We start from the raw sequence: 18,089 nt of genomic DNA, 5'->3' as shown, positions 1-18,089 counted from the left end.
CATCTTTCCAAATTTTCTTTAATCTCCTTCCATGTTTTTTCATAATTATTTTGAAAGAAGTTATTTTTGTTGGTTAGCCATAATCCTAGACATGTTACTTGCGAGGCTACCTTACCAGCTGATAAATTCTCTATCAATATTGCTTTTTGACAGAATTTTTAGTGAAGAAGATGGAATTCTCTTTATTCATTTTTAATCCTGCCACATTCCCATACTCATTAATCATTTCCATCAAACTTTGAATACTTTTCAGTGGCTCTTCTCTAATGCATAACATATCATCAGCATATGCTTTAACTTTGAATTCTTGTCCTTGTATTTTCACTCCTTCAATACAGCTGTCTTCCTTAATTCTAGTATTTAATATTTCTAACATCCACATGATAGACAAGGATGACAAAGGACATATGGATTTCTGCCTATATGTCGGTCGCATGGCTCCAAGTTTGAATTTTATTTTTATACTTTAATTATTAAATACACAAGTTATCCAGAAAGTAAGGTTACAAGACATGTAGCTCTTATGGGGTATTTTCGTGGGAGAAGTTGGTAGCACTGCTGTGTAATGTGAAGCAAGTGGAAGCAAATAAACAGTACCAGTCGTCAGTAGCTCATCGACTACTGTGGTCATCACTAATAGTCAGCACGGATTTATCAAAAACAAGTCATGCCAAACTCAGCTGATCTCTTCTTTCGAAAGAGTTACAGCTGGGTAGATGCTCTATTCTGCCTTGGTTAGAGCACACCTGGAATACTGTGTCCAATTCTGGGCACCACAATTGAAGAGAGATATTGACAAGCTGGAATATGACCAGAGGAGGGCAACTATAATGATCAAGGGTCTGGAGAACAAGCCCTATGAAGAGCGTCTTAAAGAGCTGGGCATGTTTATCCTGCAAAAGAGAAGAGTGAAGAGACATGATAGCCATGTATAAATGTGTGAGGGGAAGTCACAGGGAGGAGGGAGCAAACTTGTTTTCTGCTGCCCTGGAGACTAGGACACAGAACAATGGCTTCAAACTACAAGAAAGGAGATTCCATCTGAACATTAGGAAGACTTCCTAACTGTGAGAGCTGTTCACAAGAGGAACCCTTACCCCGAAGTGTGGTGGAGGCTCCTTCTATAGAGGCTTTTAAACAGAGACTGGATGGCCATCTGTTGGGGGTGCTTCAAATGCGATTGTCCTGCTTCTTGGCAAGGGGTTGGACTGGATGGCCCACGAGGTTTCTTCCAACTCTAGGATTCTATGACTGGAATTGTGGTGAAGGTTAAAAGTGAGCGTCCTTCTTCTGCTTCCCTCCAAGTGCAAAGTTCACACTGTATGAGGAACATCCAGAAAGTCAGGTTACGAGATTTTTTAAAAATACAAAGAATGAATATGTTTGAATAAATCTTACGTGGATTATAGCATAGGTGTTAGATTATTTTTCCACATGATCACCATTCAGTTCAATACATTTTGTCATCTGTGATGTCTTGGACTTTTCCATTTGTGCTCAGTTTTAGGGGTGGAGCTTAAACCCTCCTATAGGCCTGGCTCTGTTGGTTTAGCCTTTTTGCCTCAGAGCTTGTCTGAAAGGGTTTTCCCTCCTTATTCTGGCTTAAAGCTTTAGAGAAGAAGGCCATAATTGTCTGGGTTCCTTGGCCTGGCAATCTAAACAGGCATTCTATAGCACGTATATACCTCATCATAGTTGTGTATTTACCACATAGTCAACATAGTCTAGTACTTACCACTATAGCCCAGAGTGCTTTACCGATATAGCTTTGTACATACCATGATCATAGCTTGTACTATACCATTAGCATAAATAGTATTTACCAACATAGCTGTGTATATATCATATAGCTTAGTATTTACCAAAAGTATTTACAAAATAGTCATTTTAGCTTGTATTTCTATCATATAGTTATTATAGTTCTATACTTTACCATTTTAGTCCAATATTTTACTTTCAATAGCCAAGTATTTTACCAAATGACTTCCCACAATTATAGCCAAGTATTTTAAGTCATGTTGTGCAAATATAGTCAAGTGTTCATTTCCAGTGTAACCAAATTCAAGCAACAAACTGTCTTTGTAATATTTTATTTTGATTCGCCTTTCAAGAACTCTTGACTGAAGTTAATTTTGCCTTTTGTTTCAGTAAACTTATTTGATTATCTTTACTCCTGTCTCAAGAGTCTTTATTTTAAAGAACTGAAGTACATCAGAGGGTATACCGATAGCCACCGGGAATAGCCAGACTTATAGTTTTCCTTTTACACCCAGCGTGCCATCACAGTGCTATAGACCTCTTTGGCCTTGCCGAATGGATCGCCAATAGAAAGTTAAAGTAAAAGCCTGCTCCCTGTGAAGGGTGTGGGAGAGAGAAAGGCCCTGCTTACACAGTGCTGCGGTCCTGCTTGGCCCTGCCATTTTGGTGTCGCGTATAGAAAAATAAAGAGATAGCCTGCTCCCTGAGAGGGGTGTGGGAGAAAGAAAGGCACAGCTTCTGTAGCGCTGTGTTCCAGTTCGGCCCTGCCGATTAGATTGCTTATTGAGAGAAAAAAGATCGGGCCCGCTCCCTGAAGTTTATGAGGGAGAGAAGGGCAGTTTTCAAAGTGAGAAATACCTGTCTGCCTGCCCTTTAAAGACATTAGAAGCTTGCCCCCTGTGAGGGGTGTGTGAGAGGGTGAAAAGGGCTAGGCTCGCAACTGCTATTTGGCTGAAAGAGGTGTTTTGGTGCCAAAAAAAAAAAGGGGGTTCATAGTTTTGGCAGCCATTTGGTGTTCATCCTTTTAAGCCTCTTTTATAGAAGCATCATAGTTGTGGCGGCCATATTGTCTCTGTAGAGATATGTTTATTATAAAGTGTTTATTATAATGTGTTTAAAACTGTATTTGTGTTCTACATTGGTTGCCATGGCCTAGCTGTGAGAGATAGGTTGCCATGGAGACAAGGCAGAAGAGGAGGTGGGAGGAGCTTAAAGAGAAAAAGGTTTGAAAGTGACAGTTAAGTTTCAGTCAGGAGGAAGAGACCCTGAGAAGAGGAGCAGAGTCAGATAAGGACTCTGAGATAGTAGCAGAGTCAGGAAGGGACTCTGAGAAGTGAAGCAGTGTAGACTCAGTTAGTTTTTAGTGATTGTGAATATTTCTTCAGCAAAGGAGCTGAAGGTGAAACCTTGTTAGATTGCTTGAGTAAAAAGAATCTAACAGAGGCGTTTTAGGATCGCCAGTAGTGGAAGACTGGAGATCAGTGGTTTGATCCGGTATAGGACAAACAGTGAAAATATTCACAACAGGGAACACTGAAATAATAAAGCGCTTCACTGTAGAAGGAGTTTATAAGATTGTAACATCAAAAGACTGAATGTATCTCAACCAAGCCATATTGTAACCATCAAGCATATGCCAAGCTCAACATCTTAATATTGCAACAATACGCTTTGTTTAACAATAAACTTGTTCTCTTTGTTATTTTAAACCTGCCTCATCTCCATTGATTTTACGTTCGGTGCATTCCACTCTACCAAAGTTACCTCACAACGCAAATAGAGACAAACAGAGACTTTAATACTAGAGTCTCTATACATTATGGTGGCAGTTTAATTTAGCATTCTCGGAACTTCCTTACAGTTCTTGGTGGCATTAGGTGGATTAACACTTCCTTACAGTCTCAAAGAAGCGGTGGCCATACTGTCTTCATCAAAGTTGTGGCTGCCATATTGTCTCCTCAAAAGAAGCGGTGGCCATTTTGCCTTCACCAATCTATATAGATTTCAATGGGATTAGTGCTTATAGTTTAAAAGGAGCGCGCACGCACAGGGCAAACCCAATAATCTCCTGGCCTGTTGTCACCAATTTATATAACACGCTGCCACCAAAATAAAGTAATATTCTAAGGTGTTTTACTATTGAATCAGGCTACAACCAAAATAAAAGGCTTTTAGTTTTCTTGTTTGACCAAATGTATTGTAAGTAGCTGGATGGTGCTGAATTCGCACTAAGGGCACAGGACACTGAGGTGATTAATATTGGAATTCTTTTAAGTAGATTGCTGCCACCAATCTGGTAACTCTGTTTCCCTAGCTTGTTAAGAATACTGCTTCACACTGAGACAGTTGTTTGTTAACAAAGAACAAAAATGTTTATTTGCGAGATTTTCAAAAACACAGGCACTTAAGCGTAATGGTTGCAAGAACGAGATGAAGCTTATTTGGTTACTTAAAACAGTTCAGTACTTGGTTTCCAATAACAACTCTCAACTTCCTCAGGAAGCCTAGCAGACTTCCTCCTGACTAGAATCCTATTACTTCAAACAGTCCTTTTCCTGGGATCTGTTTCTATTCAGTATACCAGCTATTCTTCCCTAATAGCTCTCTGAATACTCTAATCTAACTCTTCGGCTTCACTGACTTTATTTATTTATTTATTTTGCGTATTTCTACCCCGCCCTTCTCAACCCCCGAGGGGGGACTCAGGGCAGCTTACAAAAGGCACAATTCGATGCCTACTCAATAATACAGACAAACATATATAAACAGCAATTAAAACAGTTATAACAGTTAAAACAATCAATTATATATCACAGTCAATAAAACCAATCTCAAGCTCAACGTTGGCCAACTCAGAGTCCATAAGTTCATTCATTCCACATTGTCCATTCCTATCAGTTGTCGTTGTCCTTTATTTATCTGCCAGATTACCCAAACGCCTGGTCCCAAATCCATGTTTTTAATTTCCTTCTAAAGGAGGGGCCTCGCTGATCTAATTTCCCCGGGGAGTGAATTCCACAGGTGAGGGGCCACCACCACCGAGAATTATTTATTTATTTATTTATTTACATCACTTATATCCCGCCCATATCAGCCCGCAGGCGACTACATATCGGCACAATTCGATGCCATCAATACAATACAACAGCAAAACAATTAAGTGCATTTAGACAAAAAAGACAGTGCAATAACAATTTAAAAAGAGCTATATCCTCTCATTCCAATCCTCATCCGTTTCATCGTCTTGGCCGTTCCTGGGTCATTCTCCCATCTCAAGCTTGACTATCTATTCCGGGGTTCCGAATGCTTGCTTGAAGAGCCAGGTTTTTACTCTCTTCCGAAAAGTCAGGAGGGAGGGGGCTGATCTAATATCCCTAGGCAGGGAGTTCCACAGCCGAGGGGCCACCACAGAGAAGGCCCTGTCCCTCGTTCCCGCCAATCTCACTTGTGATAGAGGCGGGGCCGAGAGCAGGGCCTCCCCAGAAGATCTTAAACTCCGAGGCGGGACATAGAGGGAGATGCACTCGGACAGATACGCTGGGCCAGAACCATATAGGGTTTTGTAGGTTAAAACCAGCACTTTGAATTGTGCTCGGAACTGGATCGGCAGCCAGTGGAGCTGACATAACAGAGGGGTGGTGTGCTCCCTGTATGACACTCCGGTGAGTAATCTGGCTGCCTCCCGCTGGACTAATTGAAGTTCCCGAACATTCTTCAAAGGCAACCCCACGTAGAGTGCGTTGCAGTAATCTATTTGGGATGTAACAAGAGTGTGGACCACTGGCCAGATCCGACTTCCCAAGGTACGGGCACAGCTGGCACACAAGTTTTAATTGTGCAAAAGCTCTCCTGGCCACCGCCAAGACCTGAGGTTCCAGGCTAAGCGATGAGTCCAGGATCACACCCAAGCTGCGAACCTGCGTCTTCAGGGGGAGGCTGTAACCCTATGCCCTGTTCAGCCTTACGACTGACCAGTAGGACCTCTGTCTTGTCTGGATTCAGTTTCAATTTGTTAGCTCTCATCCAGTACGACACAGCACCCTCCTCCTAACTCTCTCCTTCAAACAGCAGAACCTGACTAACTTCTTCGACACTCAGAATCTGGCTGACTGTCAGAATTAAAAAAAAAAAAAACACTCCTCAAGGCTCCTTTTTTCCTGCACTTCAACTAAGCTCTGCCCACTTTCTCCCAGCCAATCACAATGGTTCTCCACATTTCCCCCCACAATTACTTACTTACTTACTTAGGCGATCCCTCGTTGGACGAGTAAGATGGTCTTCCATTATGGATTTCCTTGTGGATCCGTAGGTGGCTGTGGAGCCCTATTCTTGCTCTGCATCTTCTTCCGCAGTGAGGGCATTGGTTTCCAGGTGGAAGGCGTTCCCGGTCGGGGTTGGCTTGACGCGCCTTCCTCCTGGCACGTTTCTCTCTTTCACCCTCCACTCGTGCCTCCTCGAATTCTGCAGCACTGCTGGTCACAGCTGACCTCCAGCTGGAGCGGTCAAGGGCCAGGGCTTCCCAGTTCTCAGTGTCTATGCCAGAGTTTTTAAGGTTGGCTTTGAGCCCATCTTTAAATCTCTTTTCCTGTCCTCCAACATTCCGTTTTCCGTTCTTGAGTTCAGAGTAGAGCAGCTGCTTTGGGAGACGGTGGTCGGGCATCCGGACAACATGGCCGGTCCAGCGGAGTTGGTGGCGGAGGACCATCGCTTCAATGCTGGTGGTCTTTGCTTCTTCCAGCAAGCTGACGTTTGTCCGCTTGTCTTCCCAAGAGATTTGCAGGGTTTTTCGGAGGCAGCGCTGATGAAATCGTTCCAGGAGTTGCATGTGACGTCTGTAGACAGTCCACGTCTCACAGACATGGAGCAGGGTTGGGAGGACAATAGCTTTATAAACAAGCACCTTGGTATCCCTACGGATGTCCCGGTCCTCGAACAGTCTCTGCTTCATTCGGAAAAATGCTGCGCTTGCAGAGCTCAGGCGGTGTTGTATTTCGGTGTCGATGTTGACTTTGGTGGAGAGGTGGCTGCCAAGGTAGCGGAAATGATCAACATTTTCTAATGTTACACCGTTAAGCTGTATCTCTGGCATTGGAGAGGGGGTGGCTGGTGCCTGCTGGAAAAGCACCTTGGTTTTTTCAATGTTCAGTGACAAGCTGAGCTTCTCGTATGCTTCTGCAAAGGTGTTTAGAGTGGCTTGTAGATCTTCTTCTGAATGCGCACAGATGACGTTGTCTGGTTTAAAAGGCAGGCAATTCATCACACAGCCACCATTTTGCCTTCACCAATCTATACCGATTTCAATGGGATTCGTGCTGATAGTTTAAAAGGAGCAGGGATACGGTGTGATTTGTGTCTGTTTTTACATTTATCTGAGGAAAAGGAACTAGGAGGCTCTTCACACACTCAGTCCTCTTCACTCACATAGAGTTTGTTATGTTGGCAACTAGTGAGCAACTAGAATGGATAGGCTTTCTGAAGGAGGTACAGACAGACATTCACTCAGCCACCGCTCGCACCCGACAGAAAAGGCCCTAAACTGTTGCTGGAAAAGGAAAGCCATTTGATTGTAAAGGCTGAAGGTGCTTGGAAACACCTGCAATATGGCACGCACACCTTGTCAACTTCCAGAGACCCTGATGAAATAGCAGTGCATAAAGAAGAGCTCCAGGATAGTTTGTTTACACTGGAAACCCCTTATAGAAACCAAATTCAAGCAACAAACTTAGTCTTTGTCATATTTTATTTTGATTCAAGAACTCTGACGGAAGTTAACTTTGCCTTTTGTTTCAGTAAACTTACTTGGTTAACTGTAATCCTGTCTCAAGAGTCTATATTTTGTCTTCCGTGGGGCGAGTTTTTTGATGCCTGTGTCATACAAGTCTCCCGCCGCCTTTTTCACCCAGGTCATCAGTCACAATGTACGGCCGTTCACTTCTGTCTTCATCGTGAATTTCCTCACCAGGGCAATAAAAATACCTTTTAAAGATGAAGTTACATTTTCCCTGAAGAGATCATATTGCTAAGTGTGCCATCACACTCAGACGCCTTAAAGATGAAACGATGATGTGCTGCTATCTTTGTCTGGGCGGACCGCTGGGATCTTTCTTAAGGGTTGGAGCTTTCTGAGTAACTGAGCCCACTTCAAGTATGGAACAGCAAACAGGGTATGTATTAACAAAGTCTTTGTAGACTTGGCATGGCTTATCAACGTTACAAACAGTCAATTGGTAAAGCGTAGAGATGAGCTTTGTTGCATTCAGATAATGAATTAGCTTTCCTCCAAAGGGTATAGTGGATTCTGAAATTCTTCTATCCTAATCTTGAGCCCCTATAGTAAGAAAAAGCAGGTTTTTCTCCTATCTATAGCCCAAAATTAGCTTTGGAGGCAAATGCTCAATACTATCTATAATTTCTCTATAAACTCAATAAGCTTCTCTATCTATAACTCAATTGTTCTCTTTTAAACTATCTATCTATGACTCAATTACTCAATATATTTGTATTTCTATCTATCTATGGCCTAATTGATCTTTATATCCCAAATCTATCTGTTGAGACTCAGCATTCTGGCACCATACCTACTACTAGTAGTAGGAGAAGGAGAAGAAGTGATGCAGAGGCAGATGAGAATCAGCGTCAGCTGAAACGAATTCGTGACATCTTTCTGGCTTCAAGTGATTCAGAGGACTTTGCAGGATTTGGCCCAGAAGAAGCTATGGAAGCAGATTACCGGGGAGTAAAGAGAGTGGCCAGTGAATCTGGCAGTGATAGTGACACTATGTCTAAGAGGCTTAAAGACACAGCAGACAATTCCAGTGAAAGTGAGGATGAGATGGAGGAGCCTTTAGACTGGACTCTGGTTCAGAACATTAGGGACATTTGCAATCAAGCAACCTCCAGCGATGATTTTGAGGGTTTTCAGGATAACTGGAAAGAGGGATCATCTTGGCAGGATCAGGCATTAGAACAAAGGTGGCAGACTTGGCGTGGCTTAGATGCTTCAGCTGCGCAAGGAGAATCAGATGGGACTAATGAATCTCAATCTAGTGATAGTGAATAAAATGAGCACATTGGGAACCGTTTCTTTGCAGACGACAAAGTGTTGTTTACGTGTTGTTACTCTGCCTAACCTTGCTTGGATTTCCAGTATCCTGTTTCCTTGCCGTGCTTCTTCGGACCTTGGAATCTGCTTTCGTGAGTGTTACGCCTGGCTACCTGACCTTGGAATTGACTGGACTACGCATTTGCCTATCGGACCTTGCTTTGAACTTTGCATTACTTAAAGACTATTTTGCTTTGCATTTTGCTACTAGCTCTTGTATCTCCTGTTTTCTTTTGGTTGCTATTCTAGCCTGTTAGATATCCGGATTATCTACTGTTTACATTATTGCCTGAAAACACCTTTTGAACTGCCTTCACTGCTGTTAAAGTGCCTCTTTAAGTTTGTTATTCATTAAAAGACTATTATTTTGCATCTCAATTGCTGTTTGAGACAATCTGTGTTCCTTGGGTCGCGACACTATCTATCTATGGCCTAATTGATCTTTATATCCCAAATCTATCTATCTATGGCCTACTTGATCTATTTACTTATATATTTAGTACTTGCAATGATTTCTCTAGGATTTCCTGCTGGCCTCTAGCACATCTGAAATCTTTTTTCCCAACTGAAAGGGCAGGGAGGCCTCTAAAATGGAGGTCTTTCCCTGGGAGCAGGGGCGGGCTCAAAGAGCTGCTCTCTAGGCCAATCATTGCAAAGAGGCCTGCAAGCAGGCTTTTCTGCCTCTGAGCTGCTAGCCTTCTAGGGCTTTGCAAAGCTGCAACAGCTCTGAGAGAAATGCAAGGGGAAGCAACGTTAAGGTAAGACAAACCAGGCTCCTGGGAGACGAAACACTAAGTATTAAAAGAGGAAGGAGACAGTGGCATGCGGGATAAATAAGACAAACCGCCCTCTAAGCCCCTTCTTAAGATAAGCATGCTTGAGGAATATGGGGGAGGAATCCCTCATCCTAATCTATCTAGGCTGAGTACTCATTGAGGGCTGGAGCCTTGTAGAGTCAGGGATGAAACTCAACACTAACCAAATCTATTTTTGTAATGGCATGTCTTTATCCTTGGCAGTTTAAAGACATGGTTCTTCAGTTTAACAGATGAGTTGCCCGTGTGCCATTACATGAATGCTTACGAATATCACTTGTTCAAAGAGTTGACTTCTAACAAGGTCATGCTTTTCTTGACTAGTGGTTTTCAAAAGGTGGTCTCCGCATGTTCATGAAGTTTCACATTTGCAGAACTGATGTGATAACATTTTTATCTTTTCGATAAGATTATGGGGCACTTATTTCCAATAGGTTATGGAATTTCCAATACTGGAAGCTTTGGTGCTCCAACACTTTTGTGTTGAAAGAAGGGATTCTCAGAGGCAGAGACTGCAATGGCCAAGTGACAAAAAGAGGGTGTGTTATGGCGCTGGGCATTACATTCAGCAGGAAATCCTTTTCTTTTTTCTTTTTTGGCTTCAGGGCTTTGTAAATGGAGGGGCACTTTAGATTCTGTGGCACGTTAGACTTGAGTAAATACGACACACACAGTGCCTAGCAGGGTCTCAGCAGGGAAGGTCAGCCTGGAAGATGCCAGTTCTCGGTAGGTGCCCCCTTCCTCCTCCTCCTCCTCCTCCACATCCCTTAAATGTCAGGGGAACGTGTCACAATGGAAACATCATCAGGAGACACCAGCAGAGTGAGAAGGGAAGGCTGCCAGGATGAGCTGCAGCTCCAGGTGCCAAGTACTTCCACCGGGAGATGTAGGGCTGTTGGAAACTGGCACCCCTGAAACACCCCTGAGCAGCTGCCAAGACATCACAAATTTATTTATTTATTTACTAGCCGTCTCCTGCCAGGCGTTGCTGTGGCCCAGTCTGGTGATCTGGAAAATAAAGTAATTAGAAAGTGTTGGTTTCTGAAGTATGTAATTCCTTGATGCTTGTGGGTAAACAGTATTTCTTGTTGTTTGTCAGTGTGGAGAAGAGCAAACCACTGACCACCTGCTGCAATGCACCCTGAGCCCTGCCACATGCACAATGGAGGACCTTCTTGCAGCAACACCAGAGGCACTCCAAGTGGCCAGATACTGGTCAAAGGACATTTAATCAACTACCAAGCTTGCAAATTTTGTGCTCTGTCTGTTTGTTTTTGTTAAAAATGTAATACAAATGTCTGGTTGCTGATGACACGATAAATATAAAATATTTGTCACTGTTGATGAGGACACCACCAGCTATTTTCAGTGGGACAATGAATTCTACGAACAGAAAGATGGAGTAGCTATGGGGAGCCCTCTCAGCCCAGTCATAGCTAACTTCTACATGGAACAATTTGAAAAACAAGCTCTTGAAACAGCAACCAAAAAGCCCACGATACGGTTCAGATATGTGGATGACACTTTCACCATTTGGAGCCATGGAGAAGAAGAACTCAACAGGTTCCTGGAACATCTTAACAGCATCCACCCAAAAATCCAGTTCACTATGGAAAAAGAAAAGGAAGGAAGACTGCCTTTTCTAGATGTCCTAGTCATCCGCAAACCAGATCAACAATTGGGTCACACCGTTTACAGAAAACCCACACACACAGATAGATATCTACATAAAAACTCCAACCATCACCCAAGTCAAAAAAGAAGCACCATAAAAGCCTTGGCAGACCGTGCAAAAAGAATCTGTGAACCCCACTTCCTCCAAGATGGACTGAACCACCTCAACTGGGCTCTACAGGCCAATGGATACTCCACCTCAGACATCAGAAGAGCTGCAAGACCAAGAACAAGCCACGAGAGTCAAGATGAAGATCCACCCAGAGGAAAAGTGTTCCTGCCATACATCAAGGGAACCACTGATCGCATAGGAAAGCTGATGAGGAAACACAACATACAAACAATCTACAAACCCACCAAGAACATCCAACAAATGCTCCGTTCAGCAAAGGACAAGAGGGATCCTCTCACCTCTGCAGGAGTCTACCGTATACCATGCAGCTGTGGACAAGAAGTCTACATAGGGACCACCAAACGCAGCGCCCAAACAAGAATCCAGGAACATGAAAGGCACTGCAGACTACTCCAACCGGAGAAATCAGCCATAGCGGAGCACCTGATGAACCAACCAGGACACAGCATTTTATTTGAGAACACAAAAATGCTGGACCATTCTAACAACCACCATGTCAGACTACACAGAGAAGCCATTGAAATCCACAAGCATGTGGACAATTTCAACAGAAAGGAGGAAACCATGAAAATGAACAAAATCTGGCTACCAGTATTAAAAAATTCTAAAATTAAAACAGCAGAGAGAAAAACAGGCAGGGACATCTAATCACCTTTCAAGAAGAGTTTGCTCCAGGCACAGTCAGCCCATTGTATGCTAATCAAGGTGGTCAGTTGAAAAGATTCACACCTAGCCCAACTCACAAAAGCCTTTTGTCTCACCCTGGTCATTCCACAGATATATAAACCCCTTTTTTCCCAGCTCCAGCAGACCTCTGAGGAAGCCTGCCATAGATGCAGGCGAAACGTCAGGAGAAATGCCTCTAGAACATGGCCATATAGCCCGAAAAAACCCACAAGAACTGGATGAGGAGATTGTCTGGTTTGCCTTCTCTGGAACATGCAACATATCATTGTCCTTCTTTAGGGGTCCCTTTCACATCTATGATACTACATCTCTCTGTGTGTGAATCATATCTATCTATATCTATGGCTGGATAGCTCTTTGTCAGATCTTTGATTATGTTTTCTTGCCCTGGTGAAGGGATTACCTTAAGTATTTTCTGTTGCTTATGGGGGTTCTCTGTGGGAAGTTTGCCCCAATTTTATTGATGGTGAGGTTCAGAATGCTCTTTGATTGCAGATGAACTATAAATCCCAGCAACTACCACTCCCAAATGTTGAGGTCTATTTCCCTCAAACTCCATCTGTGTTCATATTTGGGCATATGGAATATTCGTGCCAAGTTTGGTCCAGATCCATCATTGTTTGAGTCCACAGTGCTCTCTGGATGTAGGTGAACTACAACTCCCAAACTCAAGGTCAATGCCCACCATACCAATCTAGTGTTTTCTGTTGGGAGTCCTGTGTGCCATGTTTGGTTCAATTCAATCATTGGTGGAGTTCAGAATGCTCTTTGATTGCAGATGAACTATAAATCCCAGCAACTACAACTCCCAAATGTTGAGGTCTATTTCCCTCAAACTCCATCTGTGTTCATATTTGGGCATATGGAATATTCGTGCCAAGTTTGGTCCAGATCCATCATTGTTTGAGTCCACAGTGCTCTCTGGATATAGGTGAACTACAACTCCCAAACTCAAGGTCAATGCCCACCATACCGATCTAGTGTTTTCTGTTGGGAGTCCTGTGTGCCATGTTTGGTTCAATTCAATCATTGGTGGAGTTCAGAATGCTCTCTGATTGCAGATGAACTATAAATCCCAGCAACTACCACTCTCAAATCACAAAATCAATTTTCTTGAGTGAAGGTCACTCCTTGGGTTAGTAGACCTCCAGAGAAGGCGGCTCACTTCGCCAGACTCCTAGGAAGTGTATATGAGGTTTGGAAGGGACCCGAAATATCATCCAGTGCCCCCCCCCCCCCTCTTTCTTGCCATGCTGGAATACACAACCCAAGTGTTCTAACTAGGTTGTGCTCTGCCTCCAGCCCTGAGGAGAGGCCAGAAGACATTAAAATAATAATAAGTATCAAAATGTGAAGCAGCTTCTGTTCCTGATTGGAGTGTTCCTCCTTCCTGTGTGCTGGTATTTTATTTATTTGTCGTGTCAGGATAACCAGTCAAATTACTTTACATTTCTAACAGAACAAAGCAAACAAACAAACAGACAAAATACAAAATGTGTGAGTTTGGCAGTTGGTTAAATGTCCCTTGACCAGTATCTGGCCACTTGGAGTGCTTCTGGTGTGGCTCCATTGTGGTGTTGCTCTAAGGTCCTCCATTGTGCGTGTGGCAGGGCTCAGGTTGCATTGCAGCAGGTTGTCAGTGGTTTGCTCTTCTCCACACTCGCATGTCGAGGATTCCACTTAGAATCATAGAATCAAAGAGTTGGAAGAGACCTCATGGGCCATCCAGTCCAACCCCATTCTGCCAAGAAGCAGGAATATTGCATTCAAATCACCCCTGACAGATGGCCATCCAGCCTCTGCTTAAAAGCTTCCAAAGAAGGAGCCTCCACCACACTCCGGGGCAGAGAGTTCCACTGCTGAACGGCTCTCACAGTCAGGAAGTTCTTCCTAATGTTCAGACTTTGTAGCCCCGTTTCTGAAGGTTGGCTCTGCATCTCGTGGTGCCAGAGCGCAGTCTGTTCAGCGCCTTCCAGGTCGCCCAGTCCTCTGTGTGCCCAGGGAGTCTCTCATTTGGTATCAGCCATGGATTGAGGTTCTGGGTTTGAGCCTGCCACTTTTGGACTCTTGCTTGCTGAGGTGTTCCAGCGAGTGTCTCTGTAGATCTTAGAAAACTATTTCTAGATATAAGTCGTTGATGTGCTGGCTGATACCCAAACAGGGGATGAGCTGGAGATGTCCTTGCCTTGGTCCTTTCACTATTGGCTGCTACTTCCCGGCGGATGTCAGGTGGTGCGATACCGGCTAGACAGTGTAATTTCTCCAGTGGTGTAGGGCGTAGACACCCCGTGATAATGCGGCATGTCTCATTAAGAGCCACATCCACTGTTTTAGTGTGGTGAGATGTGTTCCACACTAGGCATGCATCCTCAGCAGCAGAGTAGCACAGCGCAAGGGCAGATGTCTTCACTGTGTCTGGTTGTGATCCCCAGGTTGTGCCAGTCAGCTTTGGTATGATGTTGTTTCTAGCACCCACTTTTTGCTTGATGTTCAGACAGTGCTTCTTGTAGGTCAGAGCACGGTCCAGAGTGACTCCTCCCAGGGATTTGGGTGCGCTGCAATGCTCCAGTGGGATTCCTTCGTTCCCAGGTGATCTTCAGAGCTCAGGGTGCTTCTCTGTTCTTGAGATGAAAGGCACATGTCTGTGTTTCAGATGGGTTGGGGATCCCTCTGGGCCTTTGGTCTGCTTGAGCCCTACAATGGAGAAGGGAAGGCAGCACATTCCCTGCAGCCAAGGAAGCCTGGCAGCCCTCCAGAAGGAAGGAAGGAGGGAGGAAGGGAGGGAGGGGCATCCAAAGGCCATCTAGCCCCGCCCCTTTCGCCTGGCAGCCCCGCCCCCTTTGTAAACTCCGTAGCCACGCCCACTTTGCGTCAGAAAGGCGCCGACGTCTCTCAGGCCACGCCCCCTTCGTCGCCGCCATGTCTGAGAGGAAGACAAGGAAGGCGGAAGCAGGTGAGAGTGGTTGTTGTGAGTCCTCTTGCCCTCCTCCTCCTCCTGTGTTTTCCATCCGGGACCTATTTGGGCCTCTTCCCACTCGACCAAGGCAGGCTGAGGCGGGCCAGGGATTCCTCTCCTGCCTCAGGCAGATCAAGAGAGAGGGAGGGAGGCCTTCCTTTCCAAACTCAGCCGCGGCCTGCTCTTTCCTGAGGGATTCCTTCTCTCCCTGGAGGCCAGGCCTTGAGAGAGAGAGAGAGAGACATCCGGGCCCTTCTGGAGTGAGTCTCCTCTCAAAGCCTGCACTCAGCTTCCTACCCAGTTTTCAGCACGGGTTTCCAACTCTGTCCCTTGTATTGTCGAAGGCTTTCATGGCTGCAATCACTCTTGTTGTTGTTCATTCGTTCAGTCGTCTCCGACTCCTCGTGACCTCATGGACCAGCCCACGCCAGAGCTCCCTGTCGGCCGTCACCACCCCCAGCTCCCTCAAGGTCAGTCCAGTCACTTCAAGGATGCCCTCCATCCATCTTGCCCTTGGTCGGCCCCTCTTCCTTTTGCCTTCCACTTTCCCCAGCATCATTGTCTTCTCTAGGCTTTGCTGTCTCCTCATGATGTGGCCAAAGTACTTCAACTTTGTCTCTAGTATCTTTCCCTCCAGTGAGCAGTCGGGCTTTATTTCCTGGAGGATGAACTGGTTGGATCTTCTCGCAGTCCAAGGCACTCTCAGCACTTTCCTCCAGCACCACAGCTCAAAAGCATCGATCTTCCTTTGCTCAGCCTTCCCTAAGGTCCAGCTCTCACATCCGTAGGTTACTACAGGGAATACCATGGCCTTGACTAGGCGGATCTTTGTTGCAAGTCTGATGTCTCTACTCTTCACTATTTTATCGAGACTGGACATTGCTCTCCTCCCAAGAAGTAAGCGTCTTCTGATTTCCTGGCCACAGTCTGCATCTGCACTCATCTTTGCACCTAGAAATACAAAGTCTGTCACGGCCTCCACAGTTTCTCCCTCTATTTCCCAGTTGTCAATCATTCTTGTTGCCATAATCTTGGTTTTTTTGACGTTTAGCTGCAACCCGGCTTTTGCGCTTTCTTCTTTCACCTGGATTAGAAGGCTCCTCAGCTCCTCCTCGCTTTCAGCCATCAGGGTGGTGTCATCTGCATATCTGAGGTTATTAATGTTTCTTCCAGCAATTTTCACCCCAGCTTTGCATTCATCCAGCCCCGCACTGGAATCACTCAGTTCTGTGGAATGACCAGGGTGAGACAAAGGGGCTTTTGTCAGTTGGGCTAGCTGTGAATCTTTCAACTGACCACCTTGATTAGCATACAATGGGCTGACTGTGCCTGGAGCAAACTCTTCTTGAAAGGTAATTAGGTGTCCCTGCCTGTTTCCTCTCTGCTGTTTTTGCTGTTGCAGTTTTAGAATTTTTTAATACTGGTAGCCAGATTTTGTTCATTTTCATGGTCTCTTCCTTTCTGTTGAAATTGTCCACATGCTTCTTGTGGATTTCAATGACTTCTCCATCTACGAACCCACGCGTTCTCTTTGGTCATCTGGAGAGGCCCTGCTCGTGATCCCACCAGCGTCGCAAGCGCGTTTGGTGGGGACGCGGGGCAGGGCCTTTTCCGTAGTGGCCCCCCAACTCTGGAACACCCTCCCCAAAGACCTTAGACAGGCCCCCTCACTGGCTATCTTCAGAAAGAACTTAAAAACTTGGCTTTTCCGATGCGCCTTCCCAGATTAGGAAATCTCCACTACCGAGTCCTACAAGTACTTTACCAGAACTGATTGCTGCACATTGCACTTGCCCTAGAAACCCTTTATACACCTCCTGTCACATCAGCACTTTTAACCCTTGTACCCACCTTTTGGCCCGGCCCAGTTTTACTGTGTTTTAATGTATTTTGCTTGTTGTTTATTTTTGCTTTAATTTGTTTTAATTGTTTGATTTGCTTGTTTATATTGTTATGTTGTATTGTTGCGGCCTCGGCCTGTTGTAAGCCGCATCGAATCCTCCGGGAGATGCTAGCGGGGTACAAATAAAGTTTAATAATAATAATAATAATTCTCTGTGTAGCCTGACATGGTGGTTGTGAGAGTGGTCCAGCATTTTTGTGTTCTCAAATAAAATGCTGTGTCCAGGTTGGTTCATCAGGTGCCAAGAAGCAGGAATGTTGCATTTAAATCATCCCTGACAGATGGCCATCCAGCCTCTGTTTAAATACTTCCAAAGAAGGAGCTTCGACCACACTCCCTCCGGGGCAGAGAGTTCCACGGCTGAACGGCTCTCACAGTCTGGAAGTTCTTCCTCATGTTCAGATGGAATCTCCTCTCTTGTAGTTTGAAGCCATTGTTTCACATCCTAGTCTCCAGGGAGGCAGAAAACAAGCTTGCTCTCTCCTCCCTGTGGCTTCCTCTCACATATTTATGCATGGATTTTTTTGTGATGTTTAATAGGCTTGGGCAATCCATGGTTCTAAATGGTTCTAAAGTACTTACAAAACTAAAGTTCGGGTGGTGGAAATTTCAGAACTCAAACAAAACTCTCAAAATTTCATAATAAATGGCAGTTCCTAATTGGTTCTGTCATTAAAATCACCAATAATGAAATAATAATTAAATTTTGAAAGTTTTGTTAGAGTTCTGAAATTTTCACCACCAGAACTTTAGTTTTGTAAGTACTTTAGAACCATTTAGAACCATGGATTGCCCAAGCCTAATGTTTAAGATGTGTGGCTGTAGTGCCTCAGGGAGAAAGTAGTTCTCGGGATGATGGGAATGGCTTCACGGGTGGAACTGATGGGAGTGAGAGTGTTTCCCATGAAATGCAAACAAAAAAGAAATCAAAAAGAAAGAAATGGGTTCCCGAAGACCAACAAGACATGCAGCTCCACTATGACCAAAGTAGAACAACGCCAAGCATATAATTCACAGCTTGTACAAGATACAATAAACCAAAATCTACAATAAACATCAGT

The 18,089-nt window shown here is 44.6% G+C and overlaps 1 protein-coding gene across 1 annotated transcript in view; it reads left to right on the top strand.

Moving 5' to 3' along the window:
• The window catches only part of LOC132761649 (zinc finger protein 850-like), a 39,340-nt gene that overhangs the window by 9,738 nt on the left and 11,513 nt on the right, over window positions 1-18,089 (top strand). The window lies entirely within an intron of this gene.

The sequence above is a fragment of the Anolis sagrei genome, chromosome 1 (genome assembly GCF_037176765.1).
Source record: "Anolis sagrei isolate rAnoSag1 chromosome 1, rAnoSag1.mat, whole genome shotgun sequence".
NCBI lineage: Eukaryota > Metazoa > Chordata > Lepidosauria > Squamata > Dactyloidae > Anolis > Anolis sagrei.
This window is presented reverse-complemented; position numbering and strand designations above follow the sequence as displayed.